The sequence below is a fragment of the Solanum stenotomum genome, chromosome 8 (genome assembly GCF_019186545.1).
Source record: "Solanum stenotomum isolate F172 chromosome 8, ASM1918654v1, whole genome shotgun sequence".
Classification (NCBI taxonomy): domain Eukaryota; kingdom Viridiplantae; phylum Streptophyta; class Magnoliopsida; order Solanales; family Solanaceae; genus Solanum; species Solanum stenotomum.
In genome coordinates this window covers 50,277,315-50,304,509 of record NC_064289.1, presented here as the reverse complement: position 1 = coordinate 50,304,509, position 27,195 = coordinate 50,277,315, and the positions used below count along the sequence as shown (strand labels likewise).

The 27,195-nt window shown below is 34.7% G+C and overlaps 2 long non-coding RNA genes, 1 other non-coding gene and 1 pseudogene across 4 annotated transcripts; 3 read left to right on the top strand and 1 right to left on the bottom strand.

Annotated features, from left to right (window-relative positions):
- The first annotated feature begins 11,425 nt into the window (after positions 1-11,425).
- Positions 11,426-15,074, top strand: LOC125874114 (uncharacterized). 2 transcript variants are annotated; one of them, XR_007447228.1, is made up of 6 exons: positions 11,426-12,338; positions 12,854-12,919; positions 13,369-13,465; positions 13,652-13,742; positions 14,055-14,167; positions 14,578-15,074. It is a non-coding gene; the product is annotated as an uncharacterized LOC125874114 (long non-coding RNA). The 2 variants fall into 2 exon arrangements; XR_007447227.1 differs by having other exon boundaries at positions 12,307-12,919.
- A 4,443-nt stretch (positions 15,075-19,517) lies between these two features.
- TRNAG-GCC (transfer RNA glycine (anticodon GCC)) lies at positions 19,518-19,588 on the top strand. Its single transcript has one exon. It is a non-coding gene; the product is annotated as a tRNA-Gly (tRNA).
- Positions 19,589-19,595: 7 nt separating this feature from the next.
- Positions 19,596-19,679, top strand: LOC125875307 (small nucleolar RNA snoR114; annotated as a pseudogene).
- A 3,461-nt stretch (positions 19,680-23,140) lies between these two features.
- On the bottom strand, positions 23,141-25,985 carry LOC125873239 (uncharacterized). Its single transcript, XR_007447196.1, has 3 exons — positions 23,916-25,985; positions 23,585-23,664; positions 23,141-23,228 (listed from the first exon to the last, which is right to left on the bottom strand). It is a non-coding gene; the product is annotated as an uncharacterized LOC125873239 (long non-coding RNA).
- Between the last annotated feature and the right edge of the window lie 1,210 nt (positions 25,986-27,195).

Below are 27,195 nucleotides of genomic sequence, written 5' to 3'. Positions count from 1 at the left end.
AATTGGAACCTAGTTCACAAAAGCGACATCTGAGAAGTGTTTCGACCTGCAAATTTTGGGGTTTTACCCCCATTTTCTATTTTTTAGCTTAGAAAACCCTTGGAGGCAATCTGTGAAAGGTTTTCTTGTGCTAAATCATCTAGGTTAGTTTTAATGACCCTAAAACTTCATTTTTATTTGATTATTTATAGATTCTAACACAAAAAATTGGGGTGTTTGATTTGCAAATGATTTGGCTATTCAAGAACTCAAGTTTTAAACTAAAATAGAGATTGTGAACTGATTTTGATCCCTTAGTCGAAATGGTTTTCACTAATGAGTCCCTAAGGCCTTAAATATCATTTTCAAGTATTGGTTTCCAGAATCAAAACTCCTTTTTGAAATTGGATTTTGAGTTGATTAGCCTATTTTTCTAAATAATTGATGTGGGGTATTATTGTTTCTAGAAAGTGATTGTGAATACTTGATTGATATAGATTGTGTGGCTCTAGAAGTGATTTCTTCACGCCCCGAAGCTACCTCCAGGGTGTAAACATGGGACCTAGGATCACGAGTGACCCCAAGTTAACCCTTCTTGCATATCATAAGCATACAAAAATAAACTGAAACAAGAAATACTATGCAGAAGCTTAAAACAGGAGATCAACTGAAATGATGGGGAATACCCAATACTATCTGAATAAATAACTAAGAAGAGTTCAATAACAACTGAAGATAAAACTCAAAACTAAAGGTGAAACTGTCTATGTCTGAAATAAGCCTCTAACTGACTAGTGATGCTAGGACATGCCCCCAGCTAACTCTAGCAAATACTGAAAACTGAAATGAAAAGACTAAATGTAGAAACATGTCTATTGTCCTCGAAATATGAGGACTCACCATTAAAGCTGCTGAACTAAAGATCGGGAACTGATCTATGCGTGATCTGAATGTTGATGACCTGAACCTACATCACGAGAAGATGTAGAGCAGAGTATGCGTTAATACTTGAAAGGTACTGAGCATGCATGATAGAATAAAGCTGAACAATATACATAAGTGAACAAAGCATACTGAGCAATGATATAAGATGAACATCATATTTTATACTAAAAATATTGAACATGAACTAACTGAATGCAATGACCAAGTTTATAACATGTTGAATCTGAATATTGAACTGTGACTGGTAACCTGGTCAATGCACTAGAATCTGGCTGTGGGAGCTACTAATAACTGACATAAAACCACATGAGCTAAACGTGGAGTCCAATGTATACGCCCTATTGAGAGGACCCAATATACCCTGCCAAAGGTATAGAGGCATGACTGGCGTGATTACTAAACTGATACCCACATAGGGGACTTAGAAACCTACAGGGTCACGTAGTTCTGGGACTTGAGGGTGACTCACCTTAGTCCAACTCGGTATAAAGCCTACTCCCAACTGAATATGTAAAAATTATAACATAACTAGAGTAAATTGGATAGCCCAATAATCTGACATGCAATTCTGAAAATGCAACATTTATTTCTGATAATGAAACATTTGAAATCTGAGGCATGTATATCTGTTTATCTATCCTAGATAATCTAATTCATGAACTAAAAAAACTACATAACTAGGGTTCTGAGTTTATGCAAGAATCTACGCAAAACAATACTATAAACATGATAATTTGATTAAGAACATTACAATAACTAAATCATAGCCATTTACTGAAATTCTAGAAAACCTAGGTCTAGATAGTATCGAGGGAATCAAGAATCTGACTGAATTCTCAGGAGCTAATGGGTGAAAGGAACCCACAAGTGAAATCCCACATACCTGGAGATGAAATTCATGGAGAAATCTTTCGATTTCGGGGATAGAACTGAAGAAAACCTTGTTGCATGTTCTTCAGGGACTGCCCAACATTTCTCTCTATTTTGGTGTAAGATCGATGAATTTTTTGTGAATGATTAATTAGGTTACGTTCTAATTTAGTTTCTAGGCTAAAACTGACCAAAAATACGTAGTTAAGGGGGTTAAACGACGTAGTTTAGGGGTGCAACACATAGGGAATAGACCAAAACAACCCTACTTAAAAACCTGATGGGGCTGACCACGGGCCCCTCTGACAGACTGTCAAAGGGACCACAGACCGTCAAACTGGTCGTGATCCTTGGCTCAGTAGCTGCTCATTCCTGGGACGGCTTCCACGAGTGCCACCACAGTCTGTCGTAAGGACCACGGCCAGTCGTGGTCTGTCATCTGGGCCTGGTGGACTCTGCCTGGCTCCCACGAGTGTTAGTACGGCCCGTAAGGTGGTCCACGGCCCGTGAAGGGTCCTGTGGTCCACTAGTCCTGGGTTGGGTGTGAATCCACAGGCAGGTCGATGGACCGTGGTCCCTCTCACGGTTCGTGAACCCTATCATAGTTCACTGGTGCTGGAGTATTTCTGCTGCATTTTCTAAGTCTGGTTTCCGAGGTGTTACAATATCTCCCCCTTGGGAACATTCGTCCTCAAATGAAGTCTAAACTAGCTGGATAGGGAGGGAAAGAGCTGCAAATCCTACCACTAATTACTAGAAACTGAAATCTGACTAAACTAAGTTCCTAGGACATGCAAATACGCTGAAAATGCAAGTATAAATTGAAGGAACATGATACTAAGACTGAATGTATGCATGAGTAACTAAAAATCTGGAGAGGAACTATTACCTCAAGCTAGAATGGAATTGGAAGGAAATAGATGAGGATAATTGGTCTTCATGGCTTTTTCTGCATCCCAAGTAGCTCCTTCTACAGACTTACTCCTCCACAAAACTTTTACTGAAGCGACTTTCTTGTTTCTCAACCTTCGAACCTGACGATCAAGAATCTCAACTAGAACATCCTCATAAGTGAGACTATCCTTCACAGCCACACTTTCCAATCCTACTATGGATGCTGAATCACCTACACACTTCTTCAACAAAGAAATGTGAAAGACCGGAGGCACTACTGCTAGTTCTACTGACAACTCTAACTCATAAGCCACTTTACCAACACTTTTTAAGATCTTGTAAGGTCATACATATCAAGGACTAAGCTTCCCTTTCTTGCCAAATCTCATCACCCCCTTCATAGGTGACACTTTCAGGAAAACTCAATCATCAATTTGGAACTCCAAGTCCCTTCTCCTTACATCTACATAGGACTTCTGACAACTTTGAGTTGTCTTAAGTCTATATCTAATGAGCTAAACTTTTTACATGGCATCATGAACCGAATCTAGCCCTATCAAGGCTGCTTCACCTACTTCAAACCAACCAACTGGAGATCTACATCTACGTCTATATAATGCCTCATAAGGGGCCATCTGAATGCTGGAATGGTAGCTATTATTGTAGGTGAACTCTATAAGAGAAATATGATCATCCCAACTACCCTTGAAATTGATCATGCAAGCTGTCAACATATCCTCTAAGGTCTGAATGGTACGCTCTGCCTAACCATCTGTATGTGGATGCAATAATGTGCTAAGATTAACCTGAGTACCAAGACCTTTCTGAAATGACTTCAAGAAATGAGAGGTAAACTGAGGACCTTTATCTGAAATGGTAGACAAAGGAACCCCATGCAACCTGACTATCTCATTAATGTAAACCTTGGCATAGTCCTCCATCGAATCTGTAGTCTTAATAGCCAAAAAGTGCGCAGACTTAGTAACTCTGTCAACTATCACCCAAATGGAGTCATGATGTCTGCGAGTACGAGGTAAACCTGTAATGAAATCCATGTTGATCACTTCCCACTTCCAAGTAGGAATGTTGATCTCTTGAGTCATACCTCCTGGTTTCTAATGTTCTACTTTGACTTGCTGACAATTAGGGCACTTGGCCACAAAATCTGCTATATCACTCTTCAAGCCATTCCACCAAAAGTCTATCTGAAGATCACGGTACATCTTACTGGTTCCTGGATGAATAGAATACCTAGAGTTCTGGGCTTCTACAAGAATCTCCTATCTCTACTTACCCACCTTAGGAACACATAAACGACCCTGATAGCGAAGCACACCATCTCCCTCTTGGGAGAAAACCTCAACCCTATGCTGATGAACTGTACCCTTTAGTTGAAGCAATATAGGATCACTGTCTTGCTTTTCCTTAACCTCCACTACCAATGAAGATTTTGACCCATTGTGAACTGTTACACCATCATCTGATATGGTCATGAGGCAAACTCCTAAGCAAGAAAGACGGTGAATATCCTTTATTAATTCCCTCCTTTCACCCTCAACATGCGCTACACTACCCATAGATAGTCTGCTAAGAGCATCTCCTACTACATTGCCCTTACCAGGATGTTAAAGCACATTCATATCATAGTCCTTGAGGAACTCAAGCCATCTTCTCTGGTGAAGATTCAATTCCTTTTGGGTGAACACATACTGAAGGCTCTTATAATCTGAGAACACATCTACATGAACACCATACAAGTAATGTCTCCAAATCTTAAGGGTAAATACTACGACTGCAAGCTCGAGGTCATGAGTCAGATAGTTATTCTCATGCACCTTAAGTTTTCTAGAAGCATAAGCTATAACCTTACCTCGTTGCATCAACACACAACCTAGGCCGACTCTGGATGCATCACAATAGATAACATAACCGTCTGAACCATCTGGTAGAGTCAAGACAGGAGTTATAGTCAACCCAGTTTTCAATTCTGCGAAGCTCTTCTCACACTCATCTGACCACTGAAACCTAACTTTTTTCTGAGTTAACTTAGTCAATGGAGAAGCTATGGATGAAAATCCTTCCACAAGCCTCTGTAATAAACCGCCAAACGCAAGAAACTTCTGATATATGTAAGAGACGTAGGTATGGTCCATTGTTTCACTGCTTTTATTTTCTGAGAATCTACTCGGATCCCTTCACTAGACACAATATGCCCAAGGAAAGCAACTGATTGCAACCAAAACTCACATTTGCTAAACTTAGCAATAACTGGTGATCTTTGAGGGTTTGCACGACAACCCTTAAGTGAGTCGCATGTTCTTCCTCATTCCTAGAGTAAATGAGGATATCATTAATAAAGACAATAACGAACAAGTCCAAATACTGCTTGAACACCCTGTTCATGAAATCCATGAAAGCTTCAGGAGCATTAGTTAGTCCAAATAACATAACTAAAAATTCATAATGACCATACCTGGTTTTGAAGGCTATTTTGGAATGTCACTATCGCTGACTCTGAGCTGATGATAACCAGATCTGAGGTCTATCTTCGAGAAATGACTAGCACCCTGAAGTTGGTTGAACAAGTCATCAATCCTGGGATAAGCTACTTATTCTTGATTCTGACTTTGTTCAACTGCTGATAGTCAATGCACATCCTAAGAGAACCATATTTCTTTTTCATGAATAACACTGGTGCACCCCACGGGGAAATACTGGGTCTGATGAAGCCTTTATCTAGAAGGTCTTTCAACTGCTCTTTCGATTCCTTAAGCTCAGCTGGAGCCATTCTATAACGAGGAATAGAAATAGGCTGGGTATCTGGAAGAAGATCAATTCCAAAGTCGATTTCCCTTTCGGGAGGAACTCTAGGAAGATCTTCTGGAAACTCATTAACTACTGGAACTGACTCAAAAGTTGGAGTTTCGGAGCTTGAATCCTTAACCCGAACTAGATGATATAGATAACCCTTAGAGATCATCTTTCTGGCATTAAGGTAAGAAATGAATCGACCCATAGGCGCTAAACTACTACCCTTCTATTCTAAGATTGGTTTGTTTGGAAACTGAAAACGAACGATCTTAGTTCTACAATCAACTGAGGCATAACATGAATGTAACCAATCCATGCCTAGAATTATATCGAAGTCTACCATTTCTAACTCTAAAAGATCTGTTGAGGTGACTTTTTGAGAGACTGTGACAGGGCAATTTCTATATACCTATCTAGCTATAACTGGGTCACCAACTATAGTAGAGACTGAGAAGGGTTCTGGGAGGATTTCGGGACTGACACTGAAATTGACTGCTATATAAGGAGTTACAAAGGAAAGAGTAGCCCTTGGATCTAACAAGGCATAAACATCTAAGTTAAAGACTCGTAACGTACCAGAGACCACCTGTACCAGATGAGTTACTCTGCCGAGTCAGGTGACCTGTTGGTTCTGCTAAAGTTGTAGACTGAGCCGTACCATTGTTGCCTCCTTGACCCTATTTAGATAAAAGGACAATCTCTCAACCTGTGACCAGTCTGACCACACCCAAAACATCTTTCCTTCCCTGCAAGACACTCACTCGGATGATTCTTACCACACTTTGGACAATTTGGGTAGGTTCTGGTTCCTAAAACAATCCTCTAAGACTTAGATCCTGATGCCCTACCTTTCTGATCCTGTCGAAACCTGGAAGATGGAACACTAGCTGATGAAGGTGCTAGAGCTGAAGATTTCTGTGGAAATTACGAGCACTCGATTTCTGTTTAGAATACTCATAGTTGCTTGTCCTAGTTTTTTTGTTCTCCTTAGCCTAGTATCTAAGCTTGTCTCCCTCAACCCGCTGAGCATGAGTCATGAGCCTGGAGATGTTCATATCTTCCAGCAACATAGCATTTCTACACTCTGTTCTCACCAACTCAGATGTCGTACATAGAAACTTACTCATCTGAGCCCTGGAATCGGCAACCATGTGAGGAGCATACATGGAGAGTTAGGGGAACTTAAGTTTGTACTCTTGGACTGTCATCGAACCTTGCCTCAAATTCATGAACTACTGACCTCTTGCCTCTCTAAACTCTCTCAGAAAAAACCTATCTAGATAAGCTCCGGAAAAACACTCCGAAGTTACAGGAGCGGCATTTGTACTCCTATTTTCCTTTAATTGAGTAAACCAGATATGAGCTACATCCTTGAGCTAGTAGGATGCCAACTCTACCCTATTATTTCCAGTCAATTGCATCACTCCAAAGATCTTCTTGACCTTATCTATGAAGTTTTGGGGATCCCCACCAACCTGCGACCCCAGAAACTCAGGTGAATTCTTCCTAACAAAATTCTAAACTCTAGTTAAAGCTGACCCAACATTAGTGTTAGTAGGAACTGGGGCCTGCTGATTGTTCTGGTTGGTCACACTCTTAGCCAAAAGCTAAATAACATTCTGAAACTCTGCATTTGAAACCTATTGATCTGGGACTAGAGGAGTTGCGTTAGCGTTGTGGGTATTCACATTCCTTCTATAAGCTCTATGAAGAGGCATGATCTGAAAATACATAGCGATGGATTAGAATGAGAGATCATACCCACACACGATAAGAATATCAAGAAAGTGAAGTTTTCCTAAAACACTTCATAGCCTTTCTCTCCTAAGATGTGGTGATCTTCACACCTATGAAAATGACTCTACTTTGTGCAGCTTTCCAAACATCCTAGGACACTTAAATCTAGTGTTGTGATAACAAGTTTGTCATGCCCCGAAGCTACCCCCAAGGCGTAAAAACAGGACTTAGGATCCTGAGTGACCCTAAGCTAACCCTGCTGGCATATCATAAGCATACTAAAATAAACTTAAACAAGAAATACTATGCGAAAGCTTAGAACATGAGATCAACTGAAATGATGGGGAATACCCAATACTATCTGAATAAATAACTGAGAAGAGTTCAATAACAATTGAAGTTGAAACTCAAAACTAAAGCTGAAATTGTCTATGTCTGAAATAAGCCTTTAACTGACTAGTGATGTTGGAACATTTCCCCAGCTAACTCTAGCAAATACTAAAAACTGAAATGAAAAGACTAAATGTAGAAACATGTCTATTGTCCTCGAAATATGAGGACTCACCACTGAAGCTGCTGAACTGAAGATCGGGAACCGATCTATATGTGATCTGAATGCTGATGACTTGAACCTACATCACGAGAAGATGTAGAGCAGAGTATGCGTCAGTACTTGAAAGGTACTGAGCATGCAGGATAGAATAAAGATGAACAATATACGTAACTGAAAAAAGCATACTGAGCAATGATACAACATGAACATGATATTTATATTGAAAATACTGAACATGAACTAGCTGCATGCAATGACCAAGTTTATAATATGCTGAACTGTGACTGGTAACCTAGTCAATGCACTAGAATATAACTGTGGGAGATACTAATAACCGACATAAAACCATGTGAGCTAAACGTGGAGTCCAATGTATACGCCCCATTGAGAGGACCCAATATACCCTGCCATAGGTATAGAGGCATGACTGGCGTGATCACTAAACTAATGCTTACAGAGGGAACTTATAAACCTACGGGAGCATGTAGTTCTGGGACTTAAGGGTGACTGACCCTAGTCCAACTCGGTATAAAGCCTACTCCCAACTGAATATGTGAAAATTATATCATAACTAAAGTAAACTGGATAGCTCAATAATCTAACATGCAATTCTAAAAATGCAACATTTATTTTTGATAATGAAACAATCAAAATCTGAGGCATGTATATATGTTTATCTATCCTAGCTAATTTAATTCATGAACTAAAAGGACTACATAACTAGGGTTCTGATTTTATGCAAGAATCCATGCAAAAAAAAATACTTAAAGCGTGATAATCTAATTAAGAACGTTACAATAACTAAATCATAGTAATTTGCTGAAATTCTAGAAACCCTAGGTCTAGATAGTATGGAGGGAATCAAGAATCTGACTGAATTCTAGGGACCTAATGGCTAAAAGGAACCCACTAGTGAAATCCCACATACCTGGCGATGAAATTCACAGAGAAATCTTTTGATTTTGGTGCTGGAACTGAAGAAAACTTAGTTGCGTGTTCGTAAGGGACTGCTTGACTTTTCTCTCTGTTTTGCTCTAAGACCGATGAACTTTTGGTGAATTTATGTTAGGTTCTAATTTAGTTTCTAGGCTAAAACTGACAGAAACTAGGTAGTTGAGGGGTTAAATGACGTAGTGTAGGGGTCCAACAGATAGGGAAAAGACTAAAATGACCCTAATTAAAAACCTGACAGGGATGACCATGGGCCCCTTTGACGAACCGTCAAAGGGACCACGGACCGTCAAACTGGTCGTGGTCCTTAGCCCAGTAGATGCTGGTTCCTGGGATGGCTTCCACAAGTGCCACCATGGTCCGTCGTCAGGACCACGGCCCGTGAAGGGTCCCGTGTTCTGACGTATGGGCCTGGTGGACTCTGCCTGGCTCCCACTAGCGCCAGTACGGCCCATGAGGTGGTCCATGGCCTGTGAAGGGTCCCGTGGTCCACTAGTCCTGGGTTAGGTGTGAATCCACAGGCAGGTCGACGGACTGTGGTCCCTCTCACGGTCCGTGAGCCCTGTCGTGGTTCACTAGTTCTGGAGTTTTTCTGCTACATTTTCTAAGTCTGATTTCTGAGGTGTTACAGATTCGAAAGGGGAAAACTCAAGCTTCTAAATGATTAAGGCAAGTGATCTCTAAACCTATAGTCTAGTAGAATTCATGTATTCCCTTTATTGTTGTTTGTTGGGAATAATAGGTATGAGGTGAAGGGTTAATTGTCTACTTGATAAATCTTAATGAATAAAATGGGGTTGAAATGAAAAGGTTGTGTGATGATCAAAATGTTTGTAAATTGCTTTGTTATAACCCTTATTGATTGACTGATGAAATGTTTCATAGCATGAAAGTGAACTTGAAATGTATGTATTGTTATCTCTTCTGTGTGGTGTGATATTTCTTGTGTGCATTGATTTTGAACACCGTGATGAGGCATGTGTGAGTTATGATGCCGATGTCATTTCGGGTAAGTGTTATGATGTCGAGGTCATTTTGGGCAAGTTTTATGATGCCGAGGTTATTTTTGACAAGTGTTTGGGATGTCAAGGTCATTTCCGAGAAGTGTTTGTGATGCCGAGGTCATTCACGGTAAGTGTTTGTGCAAATCAAATACTTAAAATTGAACCGACCGATACACACCCCTAGTAAATACGTGCAAATCAAATACCAAAGTTGGACAAATTTGTGGCAAAAGAAATGCTAAATGAAAAAAAAATCAATTACCAAAATTTGTGATTCTGTCTGTCTGAAAGATAAAACCATAACCAAAATAATTCTAAGAGTTTAAAACTTCTTGAAAGTGAAAATGGGTAGGCCTAAAAACACTACACCATTTTAGGTATACAACAACACTAAATCTGGACAACTGTAAAGTGTTGTCTAAAATATTTTTGGCTACACTTTTAAAGTGCAGCCCAAACTTTTAGCTTTTGGCTTCGATAATATTGGCAACACTTGTAAAGCGTACTCCTTAATGTTATATGCTACACTTTATAAGTGTTGTTACATTATGATATAATGTGCAACACCTGTTTACACATATGACCACACTTTTAAAGTGTGTTATTTTTATAATGGTAAAAACAACATATTACAAGTGTGGCCCAAAAAAATTGACTAAAATTTTATATTCCCTCCAACATATTTAACTATCCCTCCAATTTTTATTTGGCAAAATAGTAAAATATAACACATAAAACATAAAAACCTCTCAACTATTAGGTCTTTGCCTAAACAAAAAAAATTCTCACAAGAACTCTTACGTCTTTGCCCCAATTCACAAATTTCTCACAAACTAGCAGTTATTTCTTCATCGATACATAGAGTAAAGATTTTTCACTAAGCAAATTGAAGAATAGTTTCAAAATAACTCTTAAGATTTTTCACATTCATGGTTGCTCACCTCTCGCATGAGAAAATCTCTCATAATTTGGTCATTTCATCAAGGACAGAACAAAATGCATATGGGTTTTGTTGGAATCGAGTTTATCAGGTAAAAATTTATATCATTAAAAGTCTAAATTTATTGCATATGGGTTTATTGCTTACGTTGGGTTAAAAATTTAGCTTGTGGGTTTTGATGTTCCTATGTTGTTGATAGAATTGTTGTTGATTTTTGGGAGTCTAGCTTGTAGTAGTATTACACACATCAGTTGATTCTTTGCCCTAGACGAATATCAGTAAATACACATGAGATTTTTTTTATTAGACTGATAAGCTGATTCAGGCTGAAATCATCTATGATAATGTAAGTTTTCATGTAAATTTTAGTAGTTGTACGCTTTTTTCCGCTCCGCCTTTAGTAGTTTCTAATACTCGAGCTTCTGATTCTAGCTTGTAGTAGTATTACACCCTCAGATAACAGAGAGTTTCTCTTTTCCTAGATAAAAAAATTGAAGATTTCTCTTTGTCAAAAGGAAAATCAGACCAATCGAGGGTTTCTCTGTGAGCAACTTTTGGACGAATTCCAAATTCTAAAGGGTTTCTATATTGTCAGGTAAATCAGATGAAATGGGTGATTTTTTCTCTCCCTCAATGAACTTATGTATCCTTTATCTAACAGGTTTCTATGTTATCATTTAAATCGACAAACTTCTGTATTCTAATTTTAAATGGTTGCAGTCTAAAAGGTATCCTAATTGACGAACTTTTTTGTATCCAAAAGAGCTTTTATGTTATCAGGTATGACTCAAAATGAATCATGTCTTTGTTCAAAAGCATTAAAAGTGATTAAAACTTCGTTAACAGGAAAACACTCTTGGTTATCTTTAATCAAGTGAGTTTTGAATCCTTGTTCTTCCTGATTTGATTTTCTTTGAAAGTTAAATGGTGTTGTCTAAACGTAAAAGTCAACAAAAAGTAAAAGAGTTTAGGCAAGATGGTTATCTTGATTAATTTTAGTATGTATTTGTCTTTTGCTGCCCTTTTCAGTTACATATGTTAGGTTAATGTCCTTGCTAGCTGTTAATTTGTTACTTTAGGATATATTCTACAGATGTTTGTATGGAGCTTTCAAATGGAGAAGGAATATAAATATTAGTCAGATGAATGCCATAGCTAGTTGAAAGAAAAATCCAAGAATAAGGTTCATGTAGCTCATCATGCTTGGTTTCTGGAATGCCTATCTTGAGGAAAAAGTTTAATCTTTTGTGTCTGAATACCTGGATCTATGTGGGAGATCATCTACTAAGACCAAATATGCTCATTGCCTGTACATTTGTTAATCATGATAATGTTAGTAAGTGGAAGATGAGATTGTTAAAATTGTTAAGTGTTATCTGTTGGGATTTTTTAATCTACCAAATTATTATTTTGTTGATGAACCTATAGCTCTAGCTTACTCCTTTTGTATTTGACTATTTGTTGGCACACATTTAAATGACTAATGTTCGTAATCTCTGCATCTTTTCTCGTATAATCATCAAAATTCATTCTGATCTTCAAACATGCATTGTTGTTGTTACTTAAATACAATTTGTATTATTATCATGAAGGGAATATCCTAAGAAAGATCACGAACTAAAGAAATTAGAGGCAGCACAGTTTTTCTAAAGAGGTAGCTCTCACTTTATTAAATCTTACGGGATTCTTCCTTTAGGTTACTTCTAATTTATTTTCTGGAATTTTTTGTGGGATTATTTTTCATGGATTTGTATGTATGATAATTTATTGTATATATGCATAAATATTTAGTAGTTTCGATGTAACAACTAATTGTGAACAGCTTAAGAGAACCCCACTCGACTTCCTTCCAGGAAGACTATCACGGATGTGTGGCCTTAAAAAAATATCAATTCTATATTTTTGTCCATAAAAAACTAAATTTTCTAGTACATTTTGATGCTCTGTAAATGTCAATCCTTTCTGTAAGTTCTAGTTCTATTTGTTGTATGATAGTATCTCTATGCACAGTACGGTCCCGTTACATTTTTTAATTTCTAGCTATCCAAGTGTGGCATACTAAAGCTCCCAATCTAACAACTATAATATATTTCTTCCTTCTCCCTTTAATTCTTGATCTTTCATTTGAATTGAGATGTTGCAACCTAGTGAAGTTGTCCCTTAATGCAGTAGTCAGATCACTTTCAGCAAATAGGCGGTGAGCAAATACCATGTTATCAATCACATAAGTAGCAGGTATAAGTTTCTTAATGAATTCCAATCTTTAACAGTGTATCTTTAATTTGAAATCTCTTACCGTCTTAATAGCATGTTCATATATAGTTTGCAACAATGTAAGATATGCAAGCTGGATCCCTAAGGCATGTCTGATGTGCAAGTTGTTATTCCTTTTTTTTAAAGACACAAAGCTCTACATGTATTAGGTGATATGTTATCCTAAAACTTGATTGAAGTACAATAATCAATCTTTTGTGTGTTTCGCTAAATACAACTATCTAGGAGTACTTCGATTGAAAATACTTTTTTTATTTCATATTTTATTTCTCTTTTGGAAGAAAAAGAAAAAATTACATTGGTGTACTCTCTTGATCACATTGATACATGGACAATAATTTTTTTAGCATGTGGCTTCTTAATTTGCAATGTCCTGTACTGACTGTGTACTACAATTCTTGAATATAAAGATCGTCATTTGTGGTTTAAGCCAAACAATACTCTGAAGTAATGTCAAGTCTACGTTTTGGTTCTACATCAAAGCACACATGCCTACATCTTCTGCAGGTGCTCTTTTAATCTGCATGAATTTTGTTTCAATTTTTCTCTATTTTTCCCTGCATTCTATTAGTTATTTTAGTTGTTGTCTTGGAAGTTGCCGAGGTAAACATAGGAGTTCAATAATTTATCTAATCTTAGTCATTTGGTTTATCAAAATACCTTATATGTAGCTGATTAATGTTTGTAAAGTAGGAACATCAAGCATGGTGACATTTGGCTAGGAACAAACATAATTATTTTGCAGTTATAGCAGGAGTGATATATTTTGTTTGGAGGATTGAAGGTATATTGAAATCAATTCATATGTATGAAATGTATTGTAGGAATTGAATTTGTTTTAACTATTGATGAGCAAGAATGGCATTTTGGTGCTTTGCTCGTTATACATAAAATTTAAAATATAAAGAAAGAGTAAATATCTACTTCTCTGATAGATGCAAAAAGTAAGGACTATACAGAATGAAGTTTCTTTTTAGTACGATTATGAGAGACAAAAATTTAAGGAAGTACATGACAATAAAGTCACTTCTCTTAAGGAAGAAATGTGCATTATACTACAAGCAGTGCAATGCACGAGCTAACTTTCCTTTAGCAGGGTGTGCCGGATCTAACCTTCCTTCACATGTTGATGCAAGCAATGCATGATCTGTAAAAGGGCAAAGTCTTCCAAATTCTTATGGCTCAACTCATGCTTTAGTTTTTGTAAAGGTATGTTATATATCACATTAACAAAACACTTAAATTCTGAACTTTTAAATGTGAGAAGGTGCAAGTGGATTTAAGATAATATAGGAACTCTATTTTTGTGTACAAAATCAGACTTACGCATTGAAATTTTGTGCAATTTTGCATTTGTTTAACGTACAGAGTCTCTTATACATCGCCTTTATAATGTGTATATTCAGCTTCAAAACTCAATGAATAATATAGTTTATGCTTCAATGCTATCTGTTTCCACTTAAATATTATGAGAAATCACAACTTTGAACTTCGGGGCATCATCAGAGATGAACAAATATGGCTAGAATTTGGAACCTGCCATAGTGAATTATATTTCTGAATTTTCGATTTATTTTTTCCCTCTCATTTGTGATATACATTTAGTTTTTTCTTGCCAGGTCCTGAAAATACAAGAGACGAGAGAACCGGAAATGAACTGGCTCTTGGTCTATCCATACCAGCGAACGGCCTGTAAGTACTTTATGTTCCTTCTTTAGACACTCACATGCAACCCACATAAATCATAGTGGTTTTTTTTCATTTGGAGGATATGATGTTGGCAACGACTAGTTGGCCTTTCAATACTTAATGTACTAAGTTGCGCGGACTCTTTGCTTCTGATGTTGCACCCGTGTCGGATTCTCCAAAAATACACTACTTTTGGAGAATTCGATAGGACCCGCTGACATTTTTGAAGAGTCCGAGCAACATATATAGTTACTGATGTTAGGTTCTCAGGGAAAAGCAATGTTGTTGTTCCTTCTCCCGGTTCATCTGAAAGGTTGTTATGCATGCCTTTCTTTTGTATTATATTTATGTATATTAAATGAGATATTGGCTATTTTTTGAAATGACATAGCTATTTTTTGGTGAAGTTACTTTGTCTACTAGGCCTTTTTTCACATCATTCCCCTACATAGGACTACGTTAGTTTACAAATTTGGATAATAAACTTGGACATGGCATAATAGCCCTCTTAGGAACTTATTGGGGCTCGGTAAATAGCCGTGGGGAACTGTTTGGAAACAACTCAATTGGTTGTTTGCTATTGCCTGTGCTATAGCAAGAAATTAAGAGTATCAAGATGAGAGTTGATGCAGTAAATATGATATGAATTTGTTTGTTATTTAACTCTGTTGACCTTTTCTCTTTCAAAAACGTAGCACTGTTTAGTAATTTATTCAAATATGGTGCATTTTAGACCCAATATTCTGTGAAGTGAATAAACTTCTGCCATGGGTATTTAATTTTCTTTTGAATGTGTAGGAAAATCCAGGAGATATGATGGCCCCAGGTCAACTCAATATATTAGAGCGAACGATAGTGTATTTGAACTATTATTATATATGTTTGAATACATTGTGAAATTTATTGCTAGTACACCTCTTTAAGATATTCCTTTCCAAGTATGCAGTACAAGACATGTTTTTTGAAGTTTATTATATTGAATTTTTTATAAGCTTATTTGATGTTTGAGATCATTTATATTATACAATTATGTGATAAGTAAATCTATCCAAACCAAAATTATTATTTTTCAATTAGAAATTGTGACTATAAAAAATCTAGACAACGTTGCCACACTTTAAAAGTGTGGCTATAGGGATGTCAATGGTGTGGCTTATTGATAATAAAATGTAGTATGTACATTAGAAAAGGCTACACTTTATAAGTGTTGTTGAAGAGGTATTAAAAGCTACACTTTTAAAGTGTTGCCAATAACAAAGCAAAGGCCACGCTAGAAGGTGTAGTTTTATCAAATATAAGTGTTGGCAATTAGATGCTACAAAGTGTGGCCGTTGTACCTCATTGGCAACGCTTTTTAAGCGTACCTGCTACGGCAACACTTGAAAAGTGTAGCCTAAGGTCAAAGGTTACGCCTTTTTAGGCCACCCCCGAAAAAGCGTTGCCTAAAGCCTTTTATCAAAGGCCACACTTTTTTCTAGTTTAGGCCACACTTTACAAGTGTTGTTGTATGCCTAAAATGGTGTAGTGAAACTTGAAATTACCAATATTCATTCTAAACTTATGAGATGATTTATTATTATAAAAAGGGAAAATACATACTCCTCCCCCTAAACTTGGCAGCGCAACTTAATTTAGTACTTAAACTACGCAGGCGTTTAAATACCCCCTTTAACATCTTTGAAGTGATTGTTTTTCCACCCAGAGATTATAGCACCACTCTCACCCGCCACATCATAGCCACATAAGCGCCACATCATAACCATGTAGACACCACGTCATTAATTTTCTTTTAACTTATTCACCATTTTTTCCTACACACTTTTTAAAATTAATTACATCAATTAATTAATTTATAAATACATACCCCTTCCCTTCTCTTTCTTCTTCCTTGTTGTTCATCATTTCAACCTTCAATACTTTTCTTATTCTTCACTATTCAACAATTTTTTAAATAACTTTAAATACAAAAATTCACTATTATATTCACATTATTTTCTTCGAACCCTCCCATGAATTTACCCTCTTGGAGAATGAATTTTGTTGAAAGCCAATTTGTTCTTGACAACTCAAATAAGAAATGAAGATTGCATAAGAAAATTGATCCAAAAAAATATAAATTCTATGAGAAATGTTTGAATGTATCTACAAATGTTTGAATGGATCTAGAAATCAAAACGAGTCACTCAAAATTCAAGAAAGTTTACATTTGCGAAATCGACATCAATAATATAGAGTCAAATTGATGTAAATAAAATGACATTGGTATTAAATTTTAAGGATTATTAAAGGACTAGTGAAATGAAAATAGTGGATAGAGGTGGAGATGAAGATGGAGGAGGAGGTGTTTCAATAGTTTAAATCAGTGTTTTAAAAGACTTTGTTGGGACTCACCTCAGGACTCACCCTGGGGCGGGGCTCTACCCAAACGTCCTGAGACTCAAAGTGTGGGGATTAGTTCGATAAGACTTATGCCCCAAGCGCCCAATTGTACGCCCTAAGCATACCCAACGACCAATGCTCGGGGCTCGCCTAACAAATCTTGCATAAATTATGTATTAAAATCTTTAGTTAACATTGTTGACCCTCATAATTCTTGAATAAATGAATGAAACTTTATAATTTTTTAATCTATAGAGTTAAGAAGATTGAGAGTAACTCAAATAACAAGTTGTAGTTTCACATCTTTGCTATTTTTTAACACTGTGAAGGTGATTATATATTACATAACATTTCTTTTAAAAATACATAGTGAAATTTTATTTTTTCACTTATGATTAGTCTTCATGGTTTTGTCATGTGTCTCAAAATTATCATATTTTGTTTAGCTATTTGAAAGTAATTTTATTTATAGTCATGATGGAGTGATGTTTTTATTATAATACTAGTAAGTTTTATTGATTATTTTCTTTTAGGGGGCTAAATTGTATAGTATGATAGAAATATTTTTTTTAGAAATAATGATTCTTTTATTATTAGAAAGTTAAGATGTTAGATTATTTATACTTGTATAATCAATTAATCATGTCAGAAGTTTTATTTTCTATAAGTTTCTTTAATCATGTTTGTAATTATTTCAAACTATTGATGTATTTTTATAATTTTGTGTTATTATATTATTATACTATATTGTAAATTAAAAAAATTTAAAGATCCAAAGGGCTTACGCCACGTCTCAAGGCTTAGGCCTCTCCCTATACTAAGTAAAACGCTCCGCCTCACGCCCCGCCTTTTAAAACACTGGTTTAAATGTTAAAGTAAATTGTGTTGCCAAGTTTAGGAGGGTTTTTATGTACTTTCTCTTATATAAATATATTTAGTTTATTTTTAATAAAATATTTAAAATTATTTAATTGACACTATTTTAAAATATAATTTTGTGAACAAATATTGCACCGGCTTTCCATCACTAGTGTTCAAGCTAAGCAAGAAACTGAAGATTAAAGTATAATATATAATTAATTAAAGTTCAAATATTATTGTTGACTTTATTCACAATATACAGAGTTCTTCAAAGATAGACCTAACACGTAAGCTAGGTCGTTTGGTAGGAAGTATTAGGAGAAATAGTCTATGTATTATGTATGATATTATTTAGTACTATGTTTGATATGAATTTTGGGTCTAAGTACGACTAATCCATGAATTAGTTATACACCCTGCATGATATTAAAAGATGTATTACTAATGCCTTCCATTTGATGGTATTAGTAATACATAGGATTTAATATCATGGATTAATCAATGTAAATACAAAAATATCCTCAAATTATTTTAATCATTTTATTAATTTTTTAATTTTATGTTTTATATTTGTACTAGTAAATTTATTTAAATAAATTAGCTTACAAATTTTATTATTTAGAGAGAGTTGTTTGTTGCTAAATAAATGCAACACAAATCAATACTATATTTGAAATGTGAGTTTTTTCACATTTACTAATTGAAAAGACAAATATATAAACACATGACATTTATGATCTTAATTGAATATATTATTTGTTGGTATATATGTGGTTTCTAATTATTTATGTTTTGAACAATTTATAAAATTGCATACATATTAAAATTAATACTTGTAATTTTTATGTATAAATGTTGATGATTTAATCGATTTTACTATTGTTTATCGTCTTTTCGGTTTTAAAAGTAGATGATATATCTTTTTTAAAATTGAAAATTGACGTTTTGTGAGTGATCAATTTATTAAGATACAATTATTTGCCTTCAAATACTTCAAGTGAGAAAATAGCAAACATGACGACAAAATAATTCTTCTCCTAGCTAGTTAGAAGGTCATAAAAGAATAATATTATCTAGCGATTATATACCTTGACCTAATTATATGAAATAGAAAATCTCATAATAATTCAAGGGTATAATTGAAAATAATTTTTTTAGAGTCTTCATACAAAAACAAGATGAGGTGGAAAACATTGAACCAAACACTTGATAAAAAATAAACCATGGATTACTAATTCATGCAATACTAATCTATGCATTACTAATCGTTGCGTTATTAATCTTTGTATCAAACGATCCCAAAAAGTCATGTTTATTGATGGTATAAAATGGAGATTACATCTAACTTTTATCGTATCAGGTACTGTTTATATCAAATCAAATAATTTAATTTAAATTGAGAATATACATCATGTAACTTTAATAAGTGATAAATATATGTATCAAAGATAAATCTTCTATTCATTTAGTATAAACACTGAATATGACACACTTGAAAGATGCAAACAAGTTCAATTCATACGAGTAGTATAGATCCCATTGAATAAATTATTGTTGTTGTAATCAAGTTGATTCTCAAACACAGAAAAGTGCAATCAATATAAATACATGGAAGAACTATAAACAAGCAGCACCAGTGGTCTAGTGGTAGAATAGTACCCTGCCACGGTACAGACCCGGGTTCGATTCCCGGCTGGTGCATTTGGGAGAGCAATGATGTTACTTGCACAAATTGTGAACAATTGGGTTGTCACATATCTGATTCAAGATGAAATATTGTGCATCTGAGCTCTTTTTTGCTCCTTTCTAACACGTACATCTGTAACTTTCACTTAAGAAATTGAAGTCATAAATTAGATTTTCATTACAATCTTTTTTTTTTTTCACGATAATAACAAAACAACAATTACGTCTCAGTCCCAAAAGGATAGGAGGACTGAGGTGAGGTTGTTATACTGCAACACTAAGGATCAACCAAAAACATATTTTTATTCTCAGATTTTGAAAACAACAATATACATCCGAGTCATATATATGACGGTCCTTTTCCATTTTTATTACAACTCTTTTAGGTTATGTTGTTGAGACTTTTCAAAATATCTGACAGAAACATGTTGAATCCTCCAAAAGTATTGTATTTTTGAGTATTCAACACGAATACAACAACAGTTTTTCTTGAATTTGACTATTCGAGAAACATAACTTTTAATACATCAGAGAGAAAAGACATAAAGTCATCACTGAAGTTGTTTCGGATTTTCAAAAATACACCTTAACTTTGCAATCGTCCTATTACCCCACTAGACAATTTTGAAAAGATATTATTATATCATTTTTCGATTAGCCCCAGATTTTAAGAAGCAAGTGTGTTTATACAACAATTTTGAAAAGATGTAATTTTTTATCATTTTAAGTTTTTTCTTTATTTCTCTTTCTTACTTTTTGACTTATTTTAATTTTGATTTCATCTTAAATTCCACTTGAAAAAGGAAGGTGAAGTTGTGGTAAAAATGGTGAAATTGAAAGTGAGAAGCTTCAATGGAGATGACAATGAATTTTTGAAGAAGAAAGAAGAAAGAAAGAGAAAAAATAAAAAGGGAAAAAAGTTAAAATAATAAGAAAAATAAGAAAGTGTATTTACAATAAAATACTTGTAAAAATAAAATTATATTAGTTATTTTAGGTTACTCACTCTCTTTGAGAGAGTCCACACACTCTCTATGTCAGGTGGACAAAAAATGATGTAATAATATCAGTTCAAGATTGTTTAGTGGGGTAATAGAACGTCCACATAGTTAAGGTGTCTTTTTGAAAATTTGAGACAAATTCGAATGTCATTTTATGTCTTTTCTCTCTATTAGAATATATAATGATTATGCATAAAACAACTTACCCAAGATCAACATGTCAAAGAGGAGAACTGATAAATTGAATGTGAATCTTCAATGTTTAACTTTGGGATCATTGTATTTATAGAAAGTTGGTGGTTTTTTATTTTTAATTAATAAAATTGGTGGATGGTACTTATATGAAAATTTCATATTTAAATAGCTTGATTCCCACATTGTCAATATTATATAGTATTCATTGTATATTTTATCATACATAAAATAATATATAAATTGACGCATAATTTAATACAAATATATTAAAATATCATGGACTAAAGTCTAAATATATATTGCATTAACTATAATGATTATAAGAAATACGGTAAGAAACATACGAGTAGAAAATTAAGAAAAATAAGAAGGAAATTAAACAAATTATATCTGGAATATAAACAACTTAATATCACAAAGACTGATAACGTAAAATCAGATCAATTAATAGATAATATATCTAAAATAGAATATAAATATATTCAATACTTAAAAATACAATGAATAACGAGAATAACGAATATAGACAAAAACTTAATGAAATAATTATAGCACAAAGACAAGAATTAGAACATAGGCAAAATAGACTTAACAATAATATATTCGCAGGAATTTGTCACAAATCTATAATAGCACAAAGAAAGACTATTTTATATCTAGAAATACAAATAAATAACTTAGAATATAAACTACAACATAATTTATAAATGAATAAAGAAGAATACGCAATAGATGAAAAAACATATGAAAATTATGACGGATTAAAAATAAAGATAATATTTTCTAATCTAGGAAGAAGATATAAGAAAATAGGTGACAATATAAGTTTNCTCCAAGTTATACAATGAACAAATAGAATCTGGCAACCTTTTTATCTGTCCAATTTGATAAACAAGTCATCCAGCAAATCCAAAATCATAGTTTCATACACAGAGTACAAATGTTTTATGAAAGATGAAAGAAAGATAGTACAATAGTTTAAGTGAAGTGCGTGGACTTCCTCTAATCCTAAGGCTGGTTTGTATAATCTAGCTCTTTGCTCTTTTAAGGAAAACCCATGGGTATTTCATTCAATCAAGGATTTGTAGTGAATTCCTTGATTGAGTCTGATTTAGGGTAGATTGTGATCAAGTCCATATCATATATGTTCACGATCTTCTTTCTTCTTGACAAGATTTGCCTTCCTTTCCAGATTCCTTGATTTGTGAAACTTTGTCCAGTAGCTTGGTTTTGAAGATTCTCTGATTTGATTTTGCCTATCAATCTTGGTCTTGAAGATTCTCTGAGTTGTCTTCCATTGATGTTGGTTTTGTTGATTTGATTACGTCGCTTGATTACAGGAGAGTAAATCAATTGTCCTTGAATTTCTCCTTTGGATGAATTCAATCTCTTGTGCTTCCTTCCTTATTTGTGATCTGTTCTCATTGATTCTGTAGACATAATATTTGGTTAATTGTTATTTATCAAAATCCATAAGTTGTAGGTTCGTGAGGCTAACATATTGCTCCAGAAATCCTGATATGTCTCTTGTGTGTTACATTAAACAACTTTTAGCTCATGTACCTGTGTGTTACAACAAGTCATGCTTCATCTCAAGGAACTAGTAGACGGCTATACGAGTTGGAAATCACAGCCTTCTTACTGAAAGTAATCAAAAAGAAATTTTAGAACTCTTAGCCAATCCCATATTACAATTACAGACCACACACATCTATATATATAGCTGACAATTCATGAATTTAGTTGACTGAAGTTTAAGAACATAGAAAAGATCGAAAAACTCCTAAAATAACAATCGATCAACGACCAAATCAACCTAATACACAAGCAAAGAAGAACTCCACAAAATTAACTGTCAAGTTATCTGGACATTAAATGCAACTAAGCGTAGTAAGACAACATCATATTTGAACAGCTTTATCCATCAGCTAAAACTAGAATTAATAAGAGATAACTCTTTCTTTGTTATGCTGTCAATTCTAAGAAGTAAAATACAACATACTAGCTAGTACTAACAACTACAACATATCCAGTATAGTACCATAGGTGGGGTATGAGGAGGGTAAGTGTATGCAGACTTTACCACTACCCTTGAAGGGGCAAATAGGTTGTTTTTGATAGACCCTCGACCTTAGAACATGTTTGAAAGAAGAGCAAGAGTAAAAAATAATGAAGAAAGAAAAGTACTAAAAGTAAAATCTTTTCCGATTTAACGGACTGTTAAATTGCAATAGTTATATCACCGGCCAGTTAGGAAAGTAAGGAGGAGAAGTTCTGAAAGAAAAGTTCTGTTCATATTGATGTAACAGAATCTTGCAAGACTTTCCATACCTTAGACATGTTCTTTTTATGTCCTAACAAATAGATGTGCTGATGACCATTGTCTCCTCGTAAGTATACATTCCCATGGATGATTGATGCATATTCTTTCTTCTCATGCTTTCAAGAATATCCCCAGCCTACATAAATATTTGTAAGGAAATCTATATGTTTCAATAGAAAACTCACCTTATATTCAATTTAACAACCAATTGGTAAACCTTAGTTATCATCATCTTGTTGTGGCACAATTAAATATGTATCCTTCATAGATTCATTTAAAAATATTTTCTATAGTGACATCAGATCTTCATTCTACTTCTACTGTTAAGAAAAGTTTCATTCTAGACATGGGATCTTTGACGCTTACAAGAACTAAAAAGTTTCAATTAAGCATGGTTGCACAAGCTACACATGATGTTTTCGCAATTGAGATGTGAAATTAAAACGTGATAAGATCATAATCAATAAGCAATATGAGAAACCAATCCATTACCTGCCATCCAAGAAATATGCAATTATATAATGCACAACAATTAGTTGCTAGTCTGTAATTGACTCAGATAGAATTTCTCCCTGTTATGAGATAAAAATTTTAAAATGTGTAATTGAAGCATCACAATTAGGAGCTCCAGAAAACATTTTTTTTTTGATAAAATTTTTTTAAAAGGTATTTTAGAATACCTATTTAACCATTTTTTCTCGAGGTTACCAGCCTCGAACCCGTGACCCAGTGGTCAGGAGAAACTCCTCAACCAGTCAGCCACTGTGTCAAAGAAGGCCAGTTACAGAAAACAATTCTAAACAGGGAAAATGGGACATAATACCTCAGAAAAAGTTCTCAACGGTGATCCATATCGAAATTAATGCCATCAAAATTTCAGTCTTTATCGCAACTTTGTATTCTTAAAAAAATACCGGTATCATTCGAGGTTTTTCCTTTTCAACGGTAGACCAAACATATGCATAATCTTGGGTCAAAAATTAATCCAGTGGAATCTGAATTAGGTGACAGAAACTTAGCAAACATTTCATAAAGGAATTTTGCAATTTCTCATCTTCTATGGAAGCAAAGCATGTATTATTAACTCAATCAGAAGATGTGTAAAACAACATATAGAAGAGGATAAGCAGAAAAATAAAAATTTAGATCAACAAAAGCCAACCGTATGTTAAACAACTTTCGAACAATGAAAATGATATTTTCAACAATATCTAAACTTACTAATCGATTTCACATGTCCTTATTAGTGGAAAAACTGCTTTAATCATGTGGGTTGAAGTTGAACATGTCACTAGTATGATTGCTTCTTTGTTAGAATACCACTTTGAAAGTGTCTCAAAACAATTATATCTGAATAGCTCTCCACCATTCTAATGGTTTTTTGCTCAACAACTCCAAACTAACTCACCTCCAACAATTGTGTTGGATCCTCACAAGTCGGGCAGATCAGACAAGTCTTAGAAGCAGGGTGCAACCACTGTCTGGGTCACACCTCCAAAAACACTGAAGTCTCAAGCTAAGCAACAACTACATGTAGAGAGTAAAGACACTTTTCAGGTACTGAACAAAGAGGGTAAGAATAAGAAGGCTACCAGTAACAGTGAAGAAACAGTGGGAGGCCATCCTAATCCCAATATTGGGAATGTATAGTTGTCTTTGTCAGAATGTGAGAGGGCTCAATGGACCTAATAAGCAAAAGGAGGTGAAACTATTTTGTAATAATGAAAAAATTGGGCTAGTAGGGTTACTGGAAACAAAAATAAAAGTAGCGAAGATCGATTTGATAGCTTAGAAGATGTTTGGTGGCTGACCATTCATTACCAATCTTGCTTCTCATTACAATGGTAGGATTTGGATAACTTGGAGGCCGGATTATTATACAGTTACACCAAAAGAGTCAACATCTCAGTTGATTACTTGTGAAGAGAGAAGTGTTCCTCTGCAACATTCATTTATCATGACAATGGCTTATGCCTATAATACAAAGGAAGGCAGAAAAGAGTTATGGGAATCTCTTATGGCTTACAATGTGGTTTGTCAATTACCTTGGATCATCCTAGGCGATTTCAACTCAGTACTAACAACTGAAGACAGGATTGGGGGCTACCCTGTGGTGTGGTCAGAAATAGAAGATTTTTCAGAATTGTATTGCAACATGTGGTTTCATAGAAATGTCTTACCAGGGTCAAAGATAAACTTGGAATGATAAAAGTGATAATCAGAGGATTTTTTAAAAAAATTGATAGGGTCTTTATTAACAGTGTATGGCTAAGCACACTGCGTTCCAGTGTAGTAAAGTACCTTCCTTAAAGAATAAATGATCATTGCCCAATTAAAGTGACACTAACTAATGCAGACTCATAGAACAGGAAGTCATTTCAATTTTGTAGTGTATGAGTGACTCAGCCCAGATTTAAGGGGAAAGTGAGAGAAGCATGGGACACTTAGGTAGAAGGTTGTAAGATGCTAAAAGTAGTTAGAAAGCTAAAGATCATGAAATATGGATTAAAGGAGCTTAATAATCGGGACTTCAGGAATATTGTTTCTGAATGTCAAGAGGATAGGGAAGCTATGTTGAAGGCTCAACAACTATTACAGCAGGATCCTATGAATGTTGATTATCAGGAAGATGAGAAGGAAAAATACCAAAAATTCAGACAGACCTCCTACAAGGTATAAATTTATCTTCAACAGAGGAGCAAAGCTACAAGAATAAAACTTGGAGACGATAACACCAAATATTTCTTCTCTGTCATAAAATATCGAAGCCTACAACAAGCAACAACTCAACTTAAGGATGACTCTGGGAATTGGAAGACTGATCTAGAAGTAATAGTCATGCTGTTTGTAGACTATTACGTAGAGTTACTAGGGAAGAAGTGCAGTCAAAGGATGCGAGCCTATGGAAATTTTTTGAAGAATGGACACTGTCTTATAGTGGAATATATTAAATACAAGATTCGGTAACAACAAAAGAAACAAGGAGATTGGTATTAAATATATTAAATTTTACATTTACAATTGAAGTAATAAAAACTGATAAGAATGTTATTGCAGATTACCTATCACGACAAAGCTACTCAGACTGAGACTGAGGAAGAAGATACAATCGAAAAGATACCCAAAGCTATTACTACACTTTGTACAAAAGTAGATAGTATGGACAACGAGATACAAAAGCTAAAGATTAATGAAGATAATCTGAAGTCTAAAGCTAGTCAGCAACATGACTATAAAAATGCGGAGCTACGTCGATCGGAAGACGGAAAAAACCCATAATGTTTGTTTAAATACAGCTGCAGGTCCAAGCAAACAAGTTAGCGATAAACACCATAAAAATGCGAACTTAAACCAGCTATTCGCAAAACCATTTACCCAAAGGACACCTAGACATATGTCCATAGAACCACAAACATCTACATACGCAGATAGTTTGCAAAACCAAAATGAGAAAAAGACATATAACTACATCACACGAACCTATATTGAAAATATCCACAAAATCCAAACCTATTTAAACCGCAACCCCATATCAACTACAAAAGAACCAAACCAGGATTATTTGACACAAAAGTTACAAGGATATAACAAGTTAATTGCACAACTGAAAACTAACGCTAATTTAGTAAGAACATGTTACAACTACGGACTGTTAAATACCGTATACACATACGACGGAGAAGAAGTTAGTGGAATACCAGAACTACACAAAGCATTCGTCACATACAAAAGAGTTACGAAAGGAAATTTATTTTATATAAAATTCTATACAGCACCAGTGGGGATATTATACAAGGAAATAAAACCTCCAATACAGGTTATCAAAATAGGATTAACTAAAGATATGATTATACCCGAGGATATCGGACAACAAGAAGAGATATGCAAAATAGAGATATCAAGTTTTTATGCCAACAAAAGGATAATTGGTATATCAACGATTATACAAAAGCTACCAAATAATTATTTAAACGGAAACGCTATATGGAGCTACTATGCAAGAGACCAGCTAATGATTTATTCCAATTCAAGGGAGCTAAGGAAAGCAGATATGGATGAAGTCCAAAGATGGATTTTATCACTACTTAAGCCAGAAGAACGAC